A 23,826-nucleotide genomic window follows, 5' to 3' on the forward strand; every position below is an offset into this window, starting at 1 on the left:
CCAGTCGGCCAAAGGAAGTCCCATGGCCAAGTCCAAAGCCAAGAAGTAGAAAATACATCTGGGCACCATGAGGCCATGGCAAGGGTGTGGGCATATAACACTACTACAGGGAGGGAACAGTTGGGACTCATCAATTAATCTGATGTTAATTTTATACTGTTAGTTTAGAATACTTTTCATATAGTTATATTGGTTTTTATTCTGTGTTCAGAATACTTTTTGATGTGTGTGTATATTTTTTTTTCACTTCTGGGATATAAGCTTTAAGTCTAGTCTCCCCATTTGTTTTTGAAGACGGTGACTTTGACCACCTTTTTCTTAGTATTTTATAGCTGCTTCTTGAATTTTTGACCATAATTATTAGTCTTACCCGGCACTAATTTTAAGGAACTTACTCAATACCTTATTATTATTCTCTCTTTCAAAACCAGAACAGTTTTACCCAGTGATAATTTCAGGACATGAAATTATTGGCGCATTTGACATTATGATGGTATATTGTGTGTATTCATATATTCAGAGTTAAAGGACTTGGTAAAACCTGCCATTACAGGCCTGAACATGCTGTGTACCTTTATGGAAGGGTCTCATTGTATACAATGAAAGGGGAACTTGGAAAAACCAGATATATTATTTGGCAAAATCTTCTACCAATTTCTGTAACCTAAATTAATTCCAAAGAAACACTAGTTATTGTTTTTTGGATCATAAATTCCCATTGTTGGTAATAATCGTGGTTATTCAGCAGAAGTTAACAGATAGCCAGCCATGTGCTGGGCTCTGCAAGAGTATGATCAAAAGTGAATGTGGAATGTATTAAAAATGTTACTTTTAGTCGGAAGAGACCACATTCTCCTGTTACCTGTTCAGGAGTTCATTAGCTATCTGTGTTTTCCTTCAATAAAATATCTTTATCTTGGGCCTGACTCTGAAATCCTGCACTTGAATTTCTTGTGATATTTGTAAAGGAACAAAACACTTGATAAATGTCAATCTTTTTGGTTGGGAACAGAGAAAGGGAGGTGGCGGTTTCCATGGTCACCCTATTGGTCTCTAACAAAGCTGCTGTTGTGGATTCCTGCTTAAACTTTGTGGCCACCTTCCCTGTCGGTGTCTTGAGCTCCAGTCAATGGCTCCATTCTTCTAACATTTAGTAAACACCTGCTGTGTATAAGGCTCTCTACTGGACATCTAGCATAGTACCTCATATTATGTTCACATTTTATTGTATTGCCCTTGATGTTGGAACAAGAGGAGAAGGTCTCAAATGTCAGAGGGGTGGTAGAAATAACGAGAGAGTTGTACGTTGTTGGGCGTAGTTGAAGCTGTGTCAATTCACCTTTCAAATGATTCTAAAGAGATTCCATTGCTACTTGCTCCTCAAAAAGAAAGAGCCTGTGTCACTGGAAGAAAAATAGCAGTAAGTATTATATCATCAGAAAAAGTTTTGCTTGGTACATCATGCCTTGAGGGGAGGAAGTCCCCAGTTATATTTAGATTGATTCTGTTTTGCTCATTGAAATGATAATTCTAAGACAAAGTAAGAAAGAGGTAGAAAAGAGGAGGAATAATTGAGGAAGGCCACCAAATTTATTTTGTATCCATTGATTAATATTTCAAAATTGAGATCTGGTATTAGTTTTTATATATGTTGAATCAGTACCCTATTTTATTTCTGTTTTCCAATCACCTGTTATAATTATGTCTCATATTTAAACTACAAAAACATCTTTGAGGTAACATGTTGCTTCTAACAACTTACCTCTTTTCACATGTTGAATATTTATCTCAAGAATATGAAATTTCAAGGTATGTGCAGTGGGGAAACAAAGGTACCAAAGGAAATTGTTTTCTTTTTAATGTTTTTTTTTTCCCTTGGGATTTCAGTCATTGAATCTCACAGCTTTGCTTTTTAGGATGCAGCGAGACTGGACTTGTTTAAATCCTCTCGTTGAGGGATAAAGGTTTTTGCTCACCACCTGTACCATGCATTTTGTCATAACCCAGCATCTGGGTGCGCTCCTCCTTGACCCCTGGAGTGACAATGTTCCAGATGACCCGGAGCAGCATCGTGGACAGGGAGAACCAGGAATCTGGAGGAGCTAATTTGCCTGTCTTTCTGAGGAAGCTTCCCTGGTAACAACAAACAGAAACCCTTCAATCTAGTATTAATAAAGGAGAAATTATTATTTGGACTCAGAGCATCACATGGAAACTGAGAGCAAGAAATACAGGGAACCAGGAGCTGGAAAGTTACCAGGAACAGAGCATGTTGAAGGCACCCCAGGAATCAGAGAGAGCTGATGGGGATCTTGGAGTACAGACAGGAAAAGGGGAGCCCCCGGATAACGATCAAGATGATGATAAGCTGTTAATAACTGTCATCCATTAGTGCTTAATATTTTCCAGGCACTGCGCTAAATGCTTTCAGCATTACCTAATTTATCCTCAAGACAATTCCAGGAGGAAGGAAGTATTAGCCCCATTTAAAAGACAAAGACACCAAAGCTTGGTTAAGTAACTTGACTAAAGTGATGGAGGGAAGATTTCACTCATGTCCATCTCTCCCCTCCAAAGCCCTTGGGCTTACCTCGACATTCTACCACATCCCGTATCAAACAGCTTGTATTTCCTTTTTTTTTTCTTTTTTTTTTTTTTTTTTGTGAGGGAGATCAGCCCTGAGCTAACATCCATGCTAATCCTCCTCTTTTTGCTGAGGAAGGCCGGCTCTGAGCTAACATCTATTGCCAATCCTCCTCCTTTTTTGCCCCAAAGCCCCAGTAGATAGTTGTATGTCATAGTTGCACATCCTTCTAGTTGCTGTATGTGGGACGCGGCCTCAGCATGGCCGGAGAAGCCGTGCCTCGGTGCGCGCCCGGGATCCGAACCCCGGCCACCACTAGCGGAGCGCGTGTACTTAACCGCTAAGCCATGGGCCGGCCCCCAAACAGCTTGTATTTCCTTTTCCAGGACATAGCTTCTTCAAGTATGTAGACAAGTAAAGGTATAGTTAGGAATTTAAAACAAGAATTTAAAATGTTTTCGTCATATGCCAATAATGAGGAAGCAAACGGAATGTTGGTGTCACCAGTGTGCAAATTAGAGATGGCCAGAGCCCGTGGAGGGACCTGAGCTGGGTAGAAGTGAGCCCTGACCCAGGCAAAGGGGAGGGGCTCTCTAAGTGTTGGAGAGACAAGTTGTGTTTTTTGTGACTGTAATGTGTTTCTTTGCTCTTGTTAAAAGCTTATTTTTAATAAGTTTAAAGCTTAGTTTCATCACAAAAATGAGGCTGTATTTTTAGTAAAAATGTGTTGATCTCTGTCATATTAACTAATTTTTTCTTGGCATAAATTTTCTCCTTACATGAAAAAGAATTAACTCTTAGGAGATAATGTAGCACCGATGGAAGAAACTTTGGATTGTGAGCAAACCAGTTCAACTCCCTAGTCCTCAGTTTCCTTACTGGCTAAACAAAGTGAGTAGGTTTATTTTAAAGGTATGGTAATCAAGACAGTATGGGAAAAAGATCAATAGAACAGAGTAGAGAGTTCAGAAATAGACCCACACGTATATGACAACTAATTTTCAACAAAGGTTCAAAGACAGTTCATTGGAGAAAGAATGACTTTTTATTTATTTTATTTTTTATTATTTATTTATTTATTTTGAGGAAGATTAGCCCTGAGCTAACATCTGTTGCCAGTCCTCCTCTTTTTGCTGAGGAAGATTGGCCTTGGGCTAACATTCGTGCCCATCTTCCTCTACACGTGGTTTGATAAGTGGTGTGCAGGTCTGCGCCTGGGATCCGAACCTGCGAACCCCGGGCTGCCGAAGCTGAGCACTCGAACTTAACCACTACGCCACCGGGCTGGCCCTGAGAAAGGATGACTTTTTAAGAAATAGTGCTGGAAAAGTTGAATATCCGTATGCAAAAATTTAAACTTTGATCCATACCTTGCACTATATACAAAAATTAACTCAAAAAGGCATTAAAATATAGGCCTAAATGTAAACCTAAATCTATAGAACTTCTAGAAGGAAACATTGGAGAAAGTCTTCATAACTCCAGGTTAAGGAAAGTATCCTTAGATACAATACTATAAGCATGATCCATAAAAGAAAAATTTGACAAGTTGGACTTTATCAAGATTGAAAAAATCTTTGCTCTTTAACAGACACTATTGAGGGAATGAAAAGTCAAGGCACAGATTGGGAGAAAATATTTGTAAATCGTATATTTGATAAAGGATTTGTATCCAGAGTATATAAAGAACTAAAACAGGTATTTCAATAAAGAAGATAAACACATGAAAAGGTGCTCATCGTCATTAGTCATTAGAACTGCAAATTAAAACCTCAATAAGATATCACTACACCTGTACGAATGGCCAAAATTTAAAAAGACTGGTCATACCAAGTGTTAGCGAGAGGGTAGAGCAACTGAAACTCGCGTGTTCTGCTGGTGGGAATGAATGTTGGATGGTACCACCATTTTATAAAACAGGCAAGTTCTTAAAAAGAAAAATATACACCTACCGTGTGATTCATCCATTCCAGTCTTAGATATTTACCCAAGAGACGTGAAAGCATGTGTCTACATAAAGTCTTGAGCATGAATGTTCATAGCAGCATTATTTGTAAAAGCCAAAAACTGTGCATCAACAGGTGAATGAATCAATAAATTGTGGTATATCCATACAATGGAATACTGCTCTACAATAAAAGGGAATGAATTATTGGTACATTGATAAATGAAACAACGTGAATGAATCCCAGAATAATTATACTGAATGAAAGAAGCCAGACAAAAAAGAGTACATACTGCATGATTCTATTTGTGTAAAATTTTTAAAATGCAGACTAATCTATGGTTACAGAAAGCAGATAAGTCCTTACTTTGGAAGGGAGCGGGTGATGTAGGCAGGGATAGGAGGGAGGGATGGATTATAAAGGGCACCAGGAAACTTTGGAAGGGTGATGAATTGTTCATTATATTGATTTTGGTGATGGATTCATGGCTGAATACGTGTCAAAAGTTATCAAGGGCGAAAGGGGTAAAGGGGCACATATGTATGGTGACAGATAAAAACTAGACTATTAGTGGTGAGCACGATGCAGTGTACACAGAAACTGATATATAATAATGTACACCTGGAATTACACAATGTTATAAACCAATCTGACCTCATTAAAATTAAAAAATGTTATCAAATCATACACTTTAAATATGCAGTTGATTTTGTGTCAAGTATACATTAAGATGTTTAAAATAAAGCAAGTACAGTATCAACACCAATACATGAATGACAGCAGAGATAGAAGTAGGAGCTGTTCTGCTTAGAGGCCAGTGGGAATTTTATTAAACTTTTACAGATAATTCCGGAACTAGTTCCAACACCCTTTCCTATTGCTGAGATATCCCTTTCAGTGTTGTGCGGCATGTATTTCTTTTGGTCAAAATGATTAAAAGATCCTTTGACTTTTGAGAATAATGTATTACTCATTTAAAAAAAAAGGTGCTTTATGGAGGCGTAGTACAAAGATGGACAAGTGTAGACCTGACTTATGAGCTGAGTTTACTTGGGGGATGGCTTTCGGCCTTCTTGTTTGCGTGTCATAAAAACAAAAACCAAAGAGGGCTCTGGTTGGAGAACAGCAGATTCTGCTGACTCTTAACGTCCCCCTTACCCCTAGGCCTCTCTTCTATTTTGCAAAAGTCACCTGCTGCTGTTGTAAATAGATGAGCAAAATGCAATATATGTGTGCTTTAACCACACCCCAAAAGCCTTCAGGTAGAAGTCAAGTGGGTTCGTGTTTTTTCTTCCTACTACCATTAAAGCTCACACGTTTGTTAATCTGTAGTGACAGAAAGCAGACCGGTGGTTGCCTGGGGCTGGGTTGGATTGGAAAGTGGTGTGACCAGGGTGGGTGGGTGTTGGAAATGTTCTGTATCTTGCTTTTGGTGGTTTCATGGGTGTAAACCTCTGTCAAAACTCACCAGGTTTGGGCCGGCCCAGTGGCTTAGCGGTTAAGTGCGCGTGCTCCGCTACTGGCGGCCCAGGTTCGGATCCCGGGCATGCACTGACGCACGGCTTCTCCGGCCATGCTGAGGCGGCATCCCACATGCAGCAACTAGAAAGATATGCAACTATGACATACAACTATCTACTGGGGCTTTGGAGGGAAGAAAAAAGGAGGAGGATTGGCAATAGATGTTAGCTCAGAGCCGGTCCTCCTCAGCAAAAAAAGAGGAGGATTAGCACGGATGTTACCTCAGGGCTGATCTTCCCCACAAAGAAAAAACAAAAAAACTCACCAGGTTTTATGCCTTAAATGCATACAGTTTTTTCTCTGTAAATTATACCCAAATGAAGTTGCTCCTTTGGAAACTCCATGTTTCTGCCCTCAGCTTGAGAATATAGTGGCCCCTGCACACACATACCCTGATTATGTTTTAATAAAATAATCATATCATTGCCTCCGTGAGTAGTTTTTCTTAGGAAACAAGACTAAAACCTCTCTTTGAGTTGCTGTTTCAACCATAGGCATATAGATTAGTTTTTGTTGTTAAATGTGGATACTATTTCTTTACCTCTGTGTTTCTAAGGGCAAAGTCAAGTGTGAAATTGAGGCAGTTTGTTTTAGCTGATGAAATATGAAAGAAAATGTGATTATTAGTCATGTCTCTTAAAACATGTAAGCTCTGGGGCAGGGACCAGTGTTGTGTTTGTCCTGGAATCTCTCAAGCACAGAGATACAGCATAATAAATACTTGTTTACTTGTCACTTGACTGAACTGATGCTTTTTCCCCTTTAGTTGTTCTGAATTGTCCCTGTTAGGCAACTGCTCTACTCCCTGATCCCCCCAAAAGACATACAGGACATATTAGCCAACCATGAAAAATGGCTTCGCAGTCCCTTAGCATCCCCTCTGTCTATGCTCTAGTCATTTCTGCTTGGTTCCTGGAGCGTGGGTGAGCTGATGGATGCAGAGCGCCCAGCACCCGAGCTTGTCTGGAACAGGCACACTGCCCTCCCTCTCCTTCCTTTCCCTTGTGTATAATCATCAGTTAGTTCCAAATTACTCATTAACAAGCCTAAATCTTTCCCAGATTTGATTTTCCTACAGTGACGAAGTGAATAATTCACCGATATGTGTGTGAATCTCTTGAAGGGATCAGAATCAAAGGGTTTCAGATTCTCAATTTTTAAGATCCTTTCCGTAGTAACTAAATTCGTGGTAGAAGTGAATCTGTTCTTTAACCCTGGCCTGTATCTGCAGAAGGCCGGTATTTCTGTTTGACAGAAACATGAATCCTGACCTGAGTCAATCTCCCCCCGCCATTGGGCAAGCATACTTTGTCCTCTTGAGTTTTATCAATTGACTTCACAAATGACTCTGCTCAATAAACAAGCATAATGAGGTCCTTGACTTGTTTTTAAGAAATTTACAAGTGCTTAAAATGCATCAGTAGGATAGAGATCACTGCCATAGGAAATAAAACTTACTATGTTGATAATATTTAGTTGGGGGATCCAGGTTGGATTGAGAAAGCTGTTCACTTTGGATCCCTAGATCTCCATCAAAAAGGGTTTTCAAAGAAATGATTTTTGTAAAAAATCTACTCACTGAATGTCTGTATTCTTAGCAGCAGCCAAATCCTTTGTCCTAACCAAAGAGCAGTCAAGAATATAAATAAGATGATCTTAAATTTTACATTAAAAATTATTTGAATATGCACTTCCCTTGGGCAGAATTCTTATCTATTCATTTAAAAGTATCATTGACATTTTCTACTCCAAGAAATGTTACTTTAAAAAGAAAAGTTTTTTAAAACATGTCATTTAATTCAGGCATATTTGATAAGCGGAGAATCTGGTACCAGTAATTACTTGACATCTAAATGTCTGGTGAATAAAATACTCATTAAATTTTGACAGTAACTCAAAACATGTTCAAAGCAAGTCAAGGAAGTGATGAGATCTGCCTTCATTGGTAGTGAAGTGACACAGCAGGACACGGGTACCAGGACAGCTGGTTTTCCTGGTGGCTGTTGGGAAGGGACTTGGGGGCTCAGGGCTGGGGCAGCAAGCAGAGGGCAGTTTGTGTGGGGACCCGGCGGGCAGGAGGAGTTGAGGCTGGGCACTGCAGGAGGAGGGGCTGGTTTTGACCTTTCCTGTCTGGCTTGCTAAGTCCCAGCCCGAGATTACGAAACATGTTCTGGAAATTATTTCCAGAGGGCACACGTCTCTTTGGTGACAGCTTATTTCTGGATTCCTGGTGCGAATGCCTGGACTCTGATGACATTCAGGGGTGTGTTTCACGGCCCATCATCTGATTAGTCACTGAATTCTAAGGACTCTCCTCGCTGGCTTCGGGTCAGAGCACGTGAGTGCGGGAGCAAAATAGCTTGTTTATTTCCTCCAGGCTCATCTAACAGACCATGAAGTCAGGACCTGCCTCTTCCTCGGGTCTCCTCCTTTATGGATGTCCCTAGCCGTGTGGAAGCAGGGTGCTCGACCCTTCCCAGGGAAACGATCTCTAAAGCAGAGCTCTGAGGCTCCTTATAGTGATATTTCGAGCTTTCTATCTGAAGACATAATTTCAATCACCTCTGAAAAACCTTGGGATACAAAATGAGTCTGTCACAGATTCTTAAAACAATTCTCAGTCTTGCTTTGGAGCAGAGTGCTTTCATTCCTTTTCAATTCTAAGGCGAGGTCCGGGACCTCGCCGGCAGTGTGTAGGGTGTCTCAGGTCAGAGGTTGGGCTGAGAGGCAGGGCGTCTTGGTTAAGACAGACTTGAGTTCAGTCCTCTCTCTACCTTACTGTGCTCATCTTTAACATGGGTATAATAATGGAAACCTTCTCCCAGAGCTTTGGGAAGACCTGATGAGAACCCATATGCGTGTCATTTAACGCAGAATGGTATGTATTGAGTCCATCCTCGCTGTCATTGATAATGTTGTTATCTTCATTTTATGCTAGAAAGAGAAGAGCCCCTGATTGGAAGCCACTTCCATGCTCAGAACCAGACTCCAAGGGGAGCCGGAGGCCTGCTAATCCTCCAGCTGCCCCGAGCAGTCACCTCGCAGGCTCCTCTCGTGCAGAGCAGTCTCTTCGTGTGTCCACCCCCCCCAACCCTCCCCTGCGGCTGGCGGCTTGGTCTTCAGAGTGGGAGCCAGGCGCCATCTGCTCCCTGTTTTAGTCAGGGCGGGTGGGGTGGGGAGTTAGGTTTCCGAGTCCTCTCCAAGGCTGGGGCTGCGCTGTCGCTCCGGAAATCTTATTCTGATGTGGGGCCCTGCTCAACTCAGTGTTTGCCCTCGCAGATGTCAGTAAAGTGAAGGGGCTCAGCTGCTCTGTGAATATCCTTGAGAGCGGGATTCCTCCGTGTTCTGTACTTGAAGGCTGAGAACTCCCCCTTTTATCTGCCCATTTGCTCTCAAAGCAGGGCCCCCGCCTGGGGCAGAGAGAGCAGTTGGGGCAGGGTGGGCGCCCTCTCCTTCAGGGATGTGAACACACCACGCCGAAGGGCGCAGCCCTTCTTTCTCCTGTTGCCCCACATCCATGCCTCACATGGTCCTTTTCCTCTAAAGAACGAAAGCCTTTGTTTCATCTGTGGTGTATCCACATCCCATGCGCGTCCCACTGCCACTCCCCAGGTTTGAGCTGCTGCAGATGTTGGCAGCTGGCGGCCGTGCTGAGGCCTGGACGCCCTTGCCGGGCCAGCCCCAGGCAGAATAGAGCAGGAGTTTACAGATGGGCTCCGAGGCTCACCACCCGGGGTTCCACCCAGCTATCCCTCTCTTAACAGGTACCAGGCCCTGGGCAAGTTACAAAAACCTCAAAGCTCATTTCTTCACTTTTAATATGTGGGAAGTGCTATATAATTCAGGGGGTCGTGGTGAGGATTAAAGCACACGGAAGCTGCCCGGAGCCTGGCCCCTTGGTGAGGCCTCCGTGAACAAGAGCGGTCCTTTGGTGTGTACAGCTGTGTGGGGCTGGGGGTCAGTCCTGCTCAGGGTTGTTCCCTGGTGTCCTAAGGGAAAGCCAGGCAGAGTGGGATTGGCATGGGGCAGCTCAGAGGAAGAATAGGGAAGAGTCTGGAAGGGCGGCTGGTTGAGATTGGACCTTTTGCCATCTCGGGACTGTTGTGGCGCGAGGCACAATGAAGAGCCCTTTCCTGGGCCACAAATATGCTCTCCCCCACTCAGGGCTCGTCTCGGGTGGCCCTCAAGCAAATCCACATTTGAAAAGCATTCTTTTAGTCTGCCAGAATGCTCCTTCTAAACAAGAGTCTGAGGTGAACGTGGAAGCCCATTAGTTTATAAAACATTCCAACTCTAATTTTAATTTGTAAAAAAACGTGATCTTTGGCTTGCTTTTGCTGTGGTGCCATCCACACTGTGTACTGACCTCCGGTCTCTTGGCAAACAGCTGTACCAGCCCATGATGATTCGGGAGTTTTCCATCCAGTGTGCACTGACACGTCTGTGGCATTAGTGTTTCCTTTTGGGTGGGATGAGGGAATAAATGTCAGAGAGCTGAGAAAATGAAAGGGGAGACATGTTTGTCCTGAGACCTTGTGTGTCTTGGTGGCTCCTTGGGAGAGAAGTAAAATGTGTTGAAGTGTTGACATGTCCCGGTCCCAGGGGTGAACCAGGTTGGCAATTTTATGTTTTGTGGGGTGATCCACTTATGCTGACTAATAATCTTTGTCCCTCTCATTGCCACTGTGGACAATTGGATTCTTCATATTTGAAGACATAAGGAATCACTTTGGGCTTTTATTAACAATGTCCAGCTTCAGGGCATTTTGTGAGAGCTTCTCTCTGGGAGTGAACAGTGGGCCTACTGATTTTAAGGCCACTTCTGGGAAGAGGCAAGTTTCTTCCTACGTGAAAACTGGCCTGAAAATTCTGCTCCATCCCAGCATTTGGATGGTCCATTTCGAGCAAGAGAAGTGAAATGGGTGGGAAGGGGAGGTGGGCTCCAAAGGAGATAGAAGGACTTGTAGAACTCTGGCTTTGTGTATTCCTGTGCGATTTTAGATCAAGTGGACACACATGGTGGATAGCTCTTCTGTCAACCCCAATGCAACGTGCATCCAGAAACCACAGCTCCCGTTGTGTGTTGGGCTCTCTGCACTTGGCACCATTGAGATCAAATAGAGCATCAGATCCTGTAAGGACTGACGCTAACTGAAAATATATTTGTATGTAGTTGAGAGGGAAGGCGAAAGAAAAGAAAACCGATATAGGCATTTTGGTTGAAAATTTACCTCATTAGGACCCAGTGTCTCATAGCTCTTAACAAAAGAGGTCTTTATATGTTTATTTGTGTCTTCAGTTGTTTAACATCCAGCTTCTCCACCACTCTGGGAGCTCCATGAAGCAGAAAACCTGCCTCCCTTATCCACCCCTGAATCCCCAGGGCCTAGCACAGTGCCAGTCACTTCCTAAGTGCTCAATAAAAATGCTTGATGAATGAATGAGTGATCTGGCTCCCATAAGGAGACCATCATTTCCAGAAGAAAAATGGTAGCAGAAGACATTGCCCTTTGGAAGTTTGGCAGGGATATTTTATCGATGTGGCCATCTCTGGTGCAGAGTAGAATTCTGAGGGGTCTTCTACTCTTAGCAAATTGATAAGATAGAGGTTCTGAGTCTCATGCAAAAAGTGGCCAGTAAAAACTCAGAAAAGGAAGATGAGAGCTGGCTGGAATCGAAGTGTGAATGTTGATATGAGTACAGAAATACCCGGGCTACCCCTTCTGAATCATTCACACATTATCACATGATTGCCTTGGCCTTGATAAGGCTGGCCGAAATAAGCAGGGTCATCTCCCTTCTCCACCCGCTCTATACGTCCTCGCTGGCCAGCGGGGCTGGAGGAGTGTGGAGCACCCGGCACTTCAGATGATAACGTTGGGGAGCATCCCTTCACACGGCTTCAAACCGTGAGTAACTCATATCTCGGTTCTTAGAGTGTGTGTAGACAATACAGTTCTCACACGTAATCAAAATCTCAGCTACTCTGACACATACTCTGATGCCCGTTTTTTTGTGTGTTGATAAAATGTTCATGATTGTACATCAGTGGGTGTAGGGAAAATGTGTCATTCTTTCTGGATGCCCACACCTTTTGAAGGACTTCTTGTGAAGTCCTTCAAACCTTCTTGTGAAGGGGAATTTTCTGCCTTATGAGTCCATGCCTTTCCAAAGTAGAAGCTGGAGCCCACTTCCCAGGCTTCCTTGAAGCTAGAGTGTAAGCGTGTAACCGAGGTTCCACCAGCCAGACGCACAGATGCCAGACTTTGAATTAGAAACTGGTGATGAAAGAAGCAGGCTTTAAGGAATCCATTCTGGCAAGGGTGGTGGTCTATACCTCCACTTTTCAAGATAGCAGTGGTGAAGGTTCTAGAGTGCCCAGCATTCTGTGAGCTGCTCATGTCCTCCACTGATTATTTCTGGTGGAGTCATTCTTTGGTGAGTTTGGGGCGGCATTTTGACCTGCCTTTCTAGAGACATCCTAGGCTACTCTTTAGTGAATTCCTTTTTTGTTCAAACCAGCCAGAGTAGGTCAGTCTTATTTGCCACCAGGAACCCTGGCTGATACTATGGGTTGTCAAGTTTTAGAACCCATGAGGGTGAGAAATGTCACCATAATCACTTTGGGGCTCCTTGTTTGACCCCTGCTAGTTACCATATAGAAAATTCTCCTTCATCCCTGAGCATCAGTCAGAAAAGGCTTAGACCTGGAGATGTCTAGGTTGGTCTGCCTTTGGACATAGTTCCTCCCCACTTGAAATTTGACATTTGTCCTGGGAAGTGGGGAGGAATGGGGTAGTAGTCAGACTTTTGGGTTCAGGAGTTAAGGGAATCTTAGTTTACATGAGACTTTTGGTGTTCGTCTCGTCAACTGCTTTAGTATGCATTTCAGTCCTTCGCAAATTCCCTTCAACTCTAAAGTCTAGAATTCAGGATGAGCATCTTCCTAGAAGGGTTTTCTTCTCCTTTTTCCAGATCTTTCCAAAGTGCCACATGCAACGAATTCAGATAGCATATCGTATGAATTCATGTTTATGTCTCTGTTGATATTTGCTATTTATTTTGTGGGATGAAATAATTCTAAATTACCTGTCTTCAAAGCTGTCATTATTGTTCTAAATTTCACCACAGTCTTTACACGAGCTATGTTATATGAGCTCTAACAGTTTACAAAACAAAGGTACTAATAAACAGTGGAGGAACCCAGCTTGCTTTCCCAAGGCTGAGTTGCACTGTAGTCACTGCAACTATAACTTCATGCAGAGAATTCATGCAGTTAGCCACATGTTCCGGCAATTTATAAGAGTTTCTTCAGGGCCGGCCCCGTGGCTTGGCGGTTAGGTGCGCGCACTCTGCTGCTGGCGGCCCAGGTTCCGATCCCGGGCGCGCACCAACACGCGGCTTCTCCGGCCATGCTGAGGCTGCGTCCCACGTGCAGCAACTGGGAGGATGTGCAGCTATGGCATGCAGCTATCTACTGGGGCTTTGGGGGGAAAAAATAAATAAATAAAATCTTTAAAAAAAAAAAAGAGTTTCTTCAGAAATATGCAGATAATACAAGTACACTTTGTAAAAATTTTTAAATGGCATCTAGGTAATTGCTTTAGTCTTTCCCTTTATTGTCTACATGGTGACCCAGCATGAGAAAACTAAAAGGAAAAAAACAAAAAGAAAAACTTTTTGAACATTAATGTGTAAATTGAGATGAAACTTCTGATGTTCTAGAAAACTGTGCACCCCAATACCCAAAGACTTGAGTGACAAGCAAGCTACTAACATTCAGTGTCATTGAGTCTCCATTGGATATCAGAACGCATTGTTTGATCTCAGTGTCTACCTCCCTGTGTGTACTTTTTAAGGAAGATTTCCAAAGCCAAGGAAGACGGGGGTCCATTCCCTCCATCCCAGCATCTAAGTACCTTAAAAGGGCAGTAGGGCCCTGGAAGGTCTGACATGTTCCCTGATGCTCTGCTAACTATTGCCACTTCCTTTGGTGTAAAGGAACCATGTAGTTGACAGAAAGGCATATGGAAGTCCACCTAATCAGTTTGTTTGCTGCGTGTGCTGGGAAAGAGAAGCTCAATTGAGAGCTGTCCCCTGCCTAATTTGTTAAGAGAAGTTCTGTTTAATGCTTGTGGAACCACATATTCCTCCTTCAGTTCTCTCTAAACACTCCCCCTCTCGGTCATCCCACATGCCATGAGTTGTCCTGTTTCCACCTGGAGTTCTCTTCCTGCTCAACCCCAACTCCAACACATCCTTTACCATCACCAAGACATCACTTCCTGCAGAAGCCTTTTCTGCCCGCCCAGCCCCTGTGCTATCTCCTGTGCTCATCTTGTGACTCTCCATATCGCTCAGTACTTTCCCTGCCCTAACAGCCCTGATCACATTGCTTTGTAATTGCTTGTTGGTTCTTCTTATACCCTGGCAGACTTACACTTGGTGATGACAAGAGCCGTTGCTAATCTTTACCCTCCCAGTTCCTGGCCTGCAGTTGGCATCAATAAACAGTTATTAAATGAATCAGTCATTTAACCAAACTATGTAATTCATAAGAATCTGTGATGAGTCTAGCACTGTGCTGTGAGCAACGGGTGATTCAGGAGAAGAAAAACAGAGCCCTGGCTCGGCCCTTTACAAGCTCTTTCTCCTTGGACAAGATCCTTTGCCTCTCAGCCGCACGCAGTCTCCTTATCTGTGAAATGGGGGATGATAACACCTTCCTCACGACATTTTCAGGATTATGTGAATGGTTAACATAAAACATTGGTCCACAGGAACACTCCTGAGCTGCAGCTATTATTATCTATCCTCAGGGGGTGAACTGGCCAGCAGTAACGAGGGAACAACAATGAAAGATTAGGAAATCTAAAAATAGTTTCATTCATTCATTTGTTCCCTATGTTGATATTCTGATGAAAGTCAGAGAAAGGAAAGATCACTGTGATTGGAGAGAGCAATGTGGAAAACGGGATTGATTCTCTTCGTCTCTTCGATATTCTTTTAAAGCAGTCACTTCAGTAGGACAGTCAAAATGCCAGCTCTGTTCTCAGTGTTGTACATATGATTATATTCTCATTCACTTTTATATACTTAATCCAATCCAATCCACTTTATAACATTTGCATATGCATTGTCTTCACAACAACTGTATGGAGTACTAATATTATCTCTATTTTACAGATGAGGAAGCAGGCACAGAGAGGTTAAGAACTTGCCCGAGATCACACAGCTGGTAGGTGGTAGAGCCAGCATCAAAACCCAAGCAGGCTTGTTCCTGGGGTCACTTGGCAGAGTTGCCCCTCGGAGCACATGCCCTCTGTGGGCATAGTGGGAGGACGGGATACCAGAGACTGCCTGTTAGTGGTTTACTGCTCAGGCAAGGAGTTACAGTCCCATTGAGAAGTAAATAAAATTCAAAAATAGAGGAGAGGACTGTAGGCGGGGTGGGTTTCCTGAAGGGTCTGTGAGATGGAGATGAGCGTGCGCGTGTCTATTAGGAGCAACAGCTGGGAAGGGAGGAAGAGGAGGAGTGGGCGGAGGGGAAGAGGAGCTGCCCTGCAGCTTTGGCCTTCTGGGGCAGGGAGGAGGGGATCAAAGGGCCAGGAGAATAAAGGGCGCAGCTCTCTGGGTGCAGGTCAAGCTACATGCGGCTCTGCTAAGACTTGACTCGATGCCGATTGAAACAGAGAGGTTGAAAATGGACCTGGCGGGATTAACGCGAGGGGGAGAGCCTGAGGGTGGTATCTGTGGACTCGAAGGACGTGAGGGTTAAATTTCTCTGTCTGCCCCATCCACGTCCAGGTGGACTGATGACACACAGTGATGCGATTAAGGTGAACAAATTAGCTAAAGTTGCTGAGATAGCTGGGAACTTCTCAAGTTTGATTTACTCCAAGGCTCAGCTCGCTATATTGAACGACGCCACACAGTTACCCTCCCGGTGTCTTTGGTGGGATGGTGATAACATTAAATCAGATGTTGATACGTGAAGGCAGTGTTTCTAGGTTGTTAAATTACCACGTTAACGGGGAGTGCTGCTGGTTTGATTTTCACCTGATACGATAAGAGGCTAATTATATGACAGGACGGCCCACGTGGCAGGACAGTTTCTGTCATAGCAACACAATATTTATCTGGGCAGCAAACAGTCAAGCTGCTAATTCAAGATGCAGTCTTTTCCAGAGACTCAGCCAATGTGGTAAAAAACAGCTTTCCCCATCCCTCACACAGACGCTCTCTGGTTTTAGGAAACACAGTGACAGGTTATTTTCTCATCAACTGCCGGTTTAGAATTTATTTACTGATGACCTTTTTAATAAGTATTTTTATATTAAGTTATCTTCAAAAGTATGATCAGTGACAGTGACACAGACCAGACTTTGTTACGTTGGTAGACTTAAAAGGTAGAATTCCAGACTATATTTTTTTTATTTGTGGGTTTTATCTCATTATAGAAGGAATACATACATGGGGAGATTTTTGAAAACATTTCAAGTGCACAAAAGGAAATAGGAATCATAGAGCTAATCACTAATAATATTGGGGTACTAGGTCCTTCCAGATGGTTTCCTTTAATCAATTACAAATAGACACACATTCTTTTATAATTTGTGGGGGGTGTGTGTATAAAATACAGAGGTTGGCAAACTGTGGCCCACACTTATTCGTTTAGATATCGTCTGTGCTACAACAGTGGAGTTGAGTGACAGAGACCACGTGGCCCACAAAGCTGACAATATTTACTGTCTGGCCATTTACAGAAAAGTTTTCCAACTCTCGTTTAAAATATCAAGCATCCTATACCATTAGATGTTCTTTAAAATTGTGCTTTAAGGACTGCGTGGTGTTCAGGTGAGTAGATTCAAGTCATGTTTGAGTCACCGTGTCCCTATTCCACACATTCAGTCCGTCAGTAAACCCACTTGGCTCCATCTCAGAATGTGTCCTAGACCCTCACTGTCACTGTCATCCCCTTGAACCTGGGCCAGGTCTCACCCCTAACTGCCCCCGTCTCCTTCTCTTGACCCTGAAGAGCTGGTATCCACACCAGCCAGTGCTCCCTATTTCAGTGGCTTCCAATTCCACTCAGTTTTATTGAGATATAATTGACATATAACACTGTGTAAGTTTAAGGTGTACAACATAATAATTTGATATTTGTATATATTGCAAAATGATCACCACGATAAGTTCAGTCAACATCCATCACCTCACATAGTTACAAATTTTTTTCTTGTGATAAGAATTAAGATCTGCTCTCTTAGCAACTTTCAAATATATAATACAGTATCATTAACTGTAGTCACTGTGCTGTACATTACATCTCCATGACTTAGTTATTTTACAACTGGAAGTTTGTACCTTTGACTCCCTTCGCCCAATTCTCCCATCCCCCACCCCCTGCCTCTGGCAACCACCAATCTGTCAATCAGTCTTCATCACTCGACTACTTACTGTATTACTTTTTGAGGAAATTTCTGAAAGGCTTATATACGATAACACTTAGCCCCTTCAATTGTGAGGTCACGCCCCTACACATAATTATCAAATCTGTGATAAATGCCTTGTGCTTTCTCTTTAATTATGTTATTGTTGGTGTTATTATTTTTTACCAATTCTGTCAGGTAACCTCTGTGACATCTAAACGCTCTCAAACTAGCATTGATGGGTGTCATTCGGCCATTTTTCTTCCCCCTGTACTTTTCTATTCAAAATAGAGAAATTGAATGTGCAGCACTGGTATGTGACAGATTTGGTAAGATCACATGCATCCTCTTTTTGAGAGATAATTTCAAGTAAAAGAAAGTAAAGCATGTTTTAAAGGGACGACATTTATCCCTGGAGTGGACTCTGTGAGGCACCGCCTGGTCCTCCTGTGGGAATGAACCCTAACACATACACCTAGGGACCCAGGGTTGGCTCAGGCTCCGTCCCCAGCTTTGCCTTTGTCCGTTGAAGCCTATTTCTCAGGCTGACTTCCCCGAGAGGAGCCTGGCTTTCACCTTTAGAGTGTGTGATTCTGTTGTTGTGAAGACCCGAGAACACCACTTCTTATTGTTGGTGCGACTCCCTGTTTATCTCCTTCCATGACAGCAGTGGCACTTTCATGGGGGAGGCAGGGGACCCAGTCATCCTGGAAGATGGAGGTAAACACAGTGTCCCCTCTTGCACTCCATCCACAGGTGGTATGGAAACATGCGCTTCCTGTCCTCCCTTACGGCTTCTGACACAGCGTGTCTCTTGCGCGTCACTTATATTTAGGACTGAGGTGATGTTTAAATTTTAACTGTTTGTGATGGACACAGAAGCTGGGTCAGGAGGATCTTAAAGAGGTCATTGCCCTCTACACTTTTCAATACAACTTGAGATTTCATTGTCTTATTAAAAAATATAAAGTCATGTTTGATATAAACAGTTCACACTGGTTATAAATAAGCAGATTGAAAGCAGCGTCTGGCCTCATGAATCTGCTGTGAAAACTTATGATGAATTGTGTGTACGACGTTGCCATGGTTTGATGCTAAAAGTAGGTTCAGGTAAAGAAGCCAAGTTTCATTTCCATTTTTAAACCATGGACTTCCTCTAATACTCAAAATAGGAAAGAAACATGAAAGGTAAGGACAAATGGCACACGTGGAAAGGATATTTGAACTTGATTTCAATCCTGGAAATTTTATCAGAGTGAGGAAAAAAATGGCGGGTTCTCATAGCTTTCACAAGAACACGTTGGAAGTAGCTCACGTGTCCACACAGCTTGCCTCTGAGAACACTCCTCATGGCATCTGGCACACCAAGAAGGAGCACATGCATCATCCCATCTCACATATTTCCAGGGAGATGGATGCATGTGTATGGAGGACAGGCTTTTGTTCCTCTGTGACTTCTGGGTTCAGTCCTGTTGTCCCCTTTTGGCTGGTGCTGATGCTGGGTAGGAAGGAAGCAAGATAACCTTGGAGGGGCCTGGGTGCACTGTGGTTAACACAGAGCTCAGCTGGAGAGTGTGGGCCAGTGTTGGGCAAGTCGAGTGGAGCCATGTCGAGAGGACAGAGAGGTGGCCTTTCCAGGTCTCTTAAAGGGTTGGAGGAGGGGTCATCAGAGAGGGCAGGGTGGGCAGAAACAAGTTTGTGGCTGGAACAATTTGAGCCACAAAATCAATAACATAGCACTGGATTATATCCCAAACTCTAAGTCCTTATGAGTCCACATAAGTCCTTCCTGATATACACTGTTGAATAAATAAGTAAGTGAGGGAGGGAGGAGGGACAAATCTTCCTTCCAGAAGAATCCCAAATAATATATGTTGCTACTTCCCCATTCAGGAGGTGGAGCTGTGCCCCTGTGCACCACTCCCTCCCTCCTTGAATGTGGGTTGGACTTAGACTTGCTTTCAAAAACTAGAGTGTAGAAAGGGAAAAACAGTAACTTGGCAATGGAGAAACCTGGCAAACGCTACTTTATGCAAGTGATCAAGTTACCATCACTAGCAAGAAGTCATGTGGACATCATGAACTCCCTGATGGGATGAGAAGGGCCCTTCACCTCTGTAGTTGCCTTCCCCAAGACCCATAACCTCAGTCTAATCATGAGGAAAACATCAGACAAATCCAAACTGAGGGGCATTCCACAAAATACCCGGTATCTACAAAATACTCTTCAAAACTGTCAAGGTCATGAAACCAAAGAAAGACTGAGCAACTCTCATAGACCACAGGAGACTAAAGAGATATGATGATTGAATGTGCTGTGGTTCCCTGGATGGGATCCTAGAAGGGAAAAAGGATGTTAGTGAAAAAAAACTAGTGAAATACTAATAAAGTCTAGGGTTAGTTCATAGTAATGTACTAGCTGGTTTTCAGTTTTGACAAATGGGCTGTGGTAGTGTAAGATGTTAACCCCGGGAAACTAGGTGAGGGGTATATGGGAGCTGTCTGCACTGTCTTTGCAAGTCTTCCGTAAATCTAAAATTATTCCAATATAAAAAGTTTATTAACATAAAACAAGTTTGTCATGCTTATAGGAGAGAGGGGCTGGATGCTGGAGGAAAGCCCTTGTAAGGAATTATTGTGGAGGCAGGAAATCAGAGATTAGCCCCATCGGAGACTTAATGGACCTAGTTTCTCTTCTGAGCCTCTTTAAGCTTCATGTTTTAGATTTGTTTCACTCTATTTTTAAAGCTCATTGCTTTTTGATAGTCATCGATGGAAATGAAGTCACTTATGAGACACCTTCAGCTTGCTATTAGTTATCATTTGGGACCCCGAGGTGGTCTAAAGGAGATAAACCATGCTTCTGAGAGACCAGGTTTAGTGTCAGACAGTGGTTGAGGAGGCCATAAGGAGACGCCAGCCCGTTAGGTTGTTGATGGGATCTGCCCTTCTACAGGAAGCAGTTATGAGGTCTCTTCAGTTAAGGCCCTCTTCTTTCCCACTTATCAAGATGGGCAGATGGCCAGTTTTTCTTGTAGCAAATACTTCTAAAGGGGCTGGTTCCTCTTTGAAAATGCCTGAAGCTGTAGGATGTTAGCCTGGGAGCACGTTCCCCCAAACCCCATTGCCTGGAGGAGAAGTTCTTTCAATATCTGAGGAGATTTCTCATTCCTACCCAAGGCTGGATCAGCAGGTGGAGTTCACCCAGCCAGGGCCGCAGGAGTCAGCTGGTGCATGGCAAAACGGGACTAGAGAAGGAGGCTTTCTGATCACCCAACCCATACCCTCAAAACTAATATGGAAATGATTAACTATTGTAGGGCTGTTGAGCTGGAAAGTCTCCATTTCAGTTTGGCTTCTCCACAAAATACTGGATAAATATGTAGCCAAGAAACATCTTATCAGGTGCTATTTAAGAAATGAAAAATAATTTTCAACAGTGACATAAGCAACATGTGATAAGGAAGATCAACATATAACAAAAGTATTACATAATCCATATTAAGCAGGTTATACTTGCCCTCCCTCTTGCATTGTGTTTTTAAGCTCAAGAGATAAAGTATGTTTTGAGCTGTATGCCACTCTTGTTGAGTCACTGTCTTTACTGTCCAGAAAGACCTCTGTCTTTACGATTTGTGGCCTTGGAAATTTTCCATTTCCTTATGTTTGCTAAGAGCAGTGAGATCTGCCAGAGTTCTTTCTCTCCTATGGCTGTTTGTTCTAAATTTCTTGGAACCAAAGATTATCTATCAAGGACCTTCACCCCTGAAATACACATAGAGCCTTAGAAGAGAGCTTTAAATGAGAAAGCAAGCAAGATTATTCAGGAACAGGTGTGTTCTGTGGAGGGAAGCTTGAACAAATGATAACATTTGGCCCCCTAGGGAATTTGATTTCTACCAGTGACTATACACCTGCTGGAGTTTTATAGGAATTTTTTTTGGGGGGGGGCCGTGGGGAAGGGGTTTGGGAAAGGATGGGAGGAAGAAGAGATAAAGAGAGAAAGAAATTGGCTTGATACAGAGGCATATCAACTGTATTTTGAGGAGAGAAGGGATGAAGTAAGCAGAAACAAAACCAGTCACGAGTGACCAACGGGCCCTTGGAGAAGAGGTCACAGACAAGTTTGTAGAGACTGTGTTTACTGCAGTGAAATGGGTCTCAGTAAATGCAGGACACACAAACAATAAGCCAGTGACGTAGGGTGAGGTGACGCGTGAGGTCCGAGCACCTGCCCTGTTTCGGGTGGTCCTTTTCTTTTCTTTTTCTCAAGAAGTTGTCAAACTGCCTCCTCTTCCTCTCCATGTTTCTCGAGGCTACTCCTGTACTCTGAATTCACCGTCACTTCCTGCTCTTCTCCTCTGTCTGCCATTACGCTGCTCTTCCTGGTGTGAACCCACTGAAAGAGTGAGCAAATGGGTTATTTGCAGTGTTGGCACTTTGCTTCATGGATTCAAATGGTCATTAACTCCTAAATATCACAATTTAAAAATTAACCTGTAATGAACTTTTATTAAGAAACATATTTGATCAGAAAGTTAGGACATTGAATATACCCCCATAGAGATCAGCGTGACCAAGGTGTAGCTGGCACAGGACACAGCTCTTGGAGGCTCTCGGGTCCTTTATGGTGCTTCGGGCTAGCCTGTCTACCACTCGTCTTCTCCCCACTCCTTGACGCCCTTTTCCCTCCTGCCATTTTCTGACTCTTCTCTCCTATGTCTATCCCTCCACTCCTGGCCTTTTCATCTCCACCAGACTGGATTGCTTCTCTAGGATCTCCTTGGGTGGCTGCTGCACTCTGTTCTGTATAAACCACACTTTCCAGACAGCTTCCCTTCAACATATCTCTTTTAGAGGGGACACAGTTTAACCCGTGATGGGGTCAGATGGCAGGTGTTGCATGGACTGGACTGGAAAGTTATGAGAGGCACCTGCTGGCCAAACTCAGTGGTCTGTGGCAAAGAATTGGCTCCAGTTGGGAGTCCCCACCCAGACCATAACAAATTATGTGACAATCAGACATGAAAATGCAGCACAAATTAACAAAAGGAGAGTTCTGACAAATAGGGGTAAGAAAATGGTGAAATGTTGGGTTACCTTACAATTTATGGCCTAAACAAATACACTGCTGAGGGTGAAAGGGATCTGTTATTAATTGCACAAGAGGTGCAGCTGGGAAATAGGGTGAATGAAGTGATACCTCCAGCAAAAGGAAGGAAAAGGTTGACCGGGAAGCCAGGAGGGGTCTTCAGAGGCTCTATGTGTTGGTTTTAGAGTGTCAGCTAATTTTTGGATGAAAAGAAATTTGAGGAAAACACTCCATGCACTAAGTTGAAAAAAAGGTAAAAAGATAAAATGAGTAACTGGGTTGATTCTGTTTTAATTTTTAGGAGAAGAGACTGAGAAAAAAAGTTTCCCACTTTCTCTTCCTGGCTGTCCAGATGATCTAGGGCACAGTTTTCCAACTGTATCTTGAGCAGCTCTGGGTTCCCAAGGACCAGATTCAGGGGCTGCCTTTCTGTGTGGGGGGAGTGAGGCCATGTTTCAGTGCCCTGCCCCCAGATAACTCTTTTTGGTTGTTGTATCTTTTATATACTAAGGTTTGGCATAACATAGCATTTGGGGGAAAAATTTTTTTTATTGCTTTGGAAGCCACTGATCTAGGAAAAGTCTCAGTATGATTCCACCAACCAGTAAGCAAGAGAGAGAGAGGGTACCATCTCTCTCAGTAGTGTGGCATGTCATGATTATTCATCGGCTTGTCGTTATTGAATGGCATCATTCACACCATGTACATATACAGTCATTTCATCCTTTGATTTTTTTTTTTATCCAAGGAATAAAGTGTCCTTTTCCACTTTGTTCCAGAAATATACTGGCTTTGACAGTAGTTCCATACCCTTGTTGCACTTTTGCAAAGTGCGTAATACATCCTCTGAATTTTCATGGGAAACGAGTTCTGGGTTGGCAACTTGGAAAGTCTTTGCTGGGTTATGAAAAAGATGGAGAAAGGGAATTCTGATGCTCTTGAGTCAATGGTTAGAGGGAAGGCTTGCTTTGGTTTTCCTTCTCTCATTCAACCAACACGTGTCTTATACCGAGTAGTCAACTCCTCAAAGGCAGGGACTCTTCCTGGTCTGGCTTGAGCAAAAATCCTATTTTCTATTCTGTCTCTCTCTCTTTTTTTTAACTAAATATATTATGGAAAGATTTTCATAACCATCTCATTCTTTTTAGCAGCAGCATAGGATTTCATTGTACCATAATTTAGTTAATCCCTTATGGATAGGCTTCTAGGTTGTTTTGGTTTTTTTGTGATTATAAAGAATGCTTATGTTTA

The 23,826-nt window shown here is 43.1% G+C and overlaps 1 protein-coding gene across 2 annotated transcripts in view; it reads left to right on the plus strand.

The window, feature by feature from the left end:
• RETREG1 (reticulophagy regulator 1) overlaps positions 1-23,826 on the plus strand; it is a 131,175-nt gene that overhangs the window by 63,789 nt on the left and 43,560 nt on the right. The gene's annotated exons all lie outside the window — the stretch shown is intronic.

Source organism: Diceros bicornis, chromosome 20 (assembly GCF_020826845.1).
Source record: "Diceros bicornis minor isolate mBicDic1 chromosome 20, mDicBic1.mat.cur, whole genome shotgun sequence".
Classification (NCBI taxonomy): Eukaryota; Metazoa; Chordata; class Mammalia; order Perissodactyla; family Rhinocerotidae; genus Diceros; species Diceros bicornis.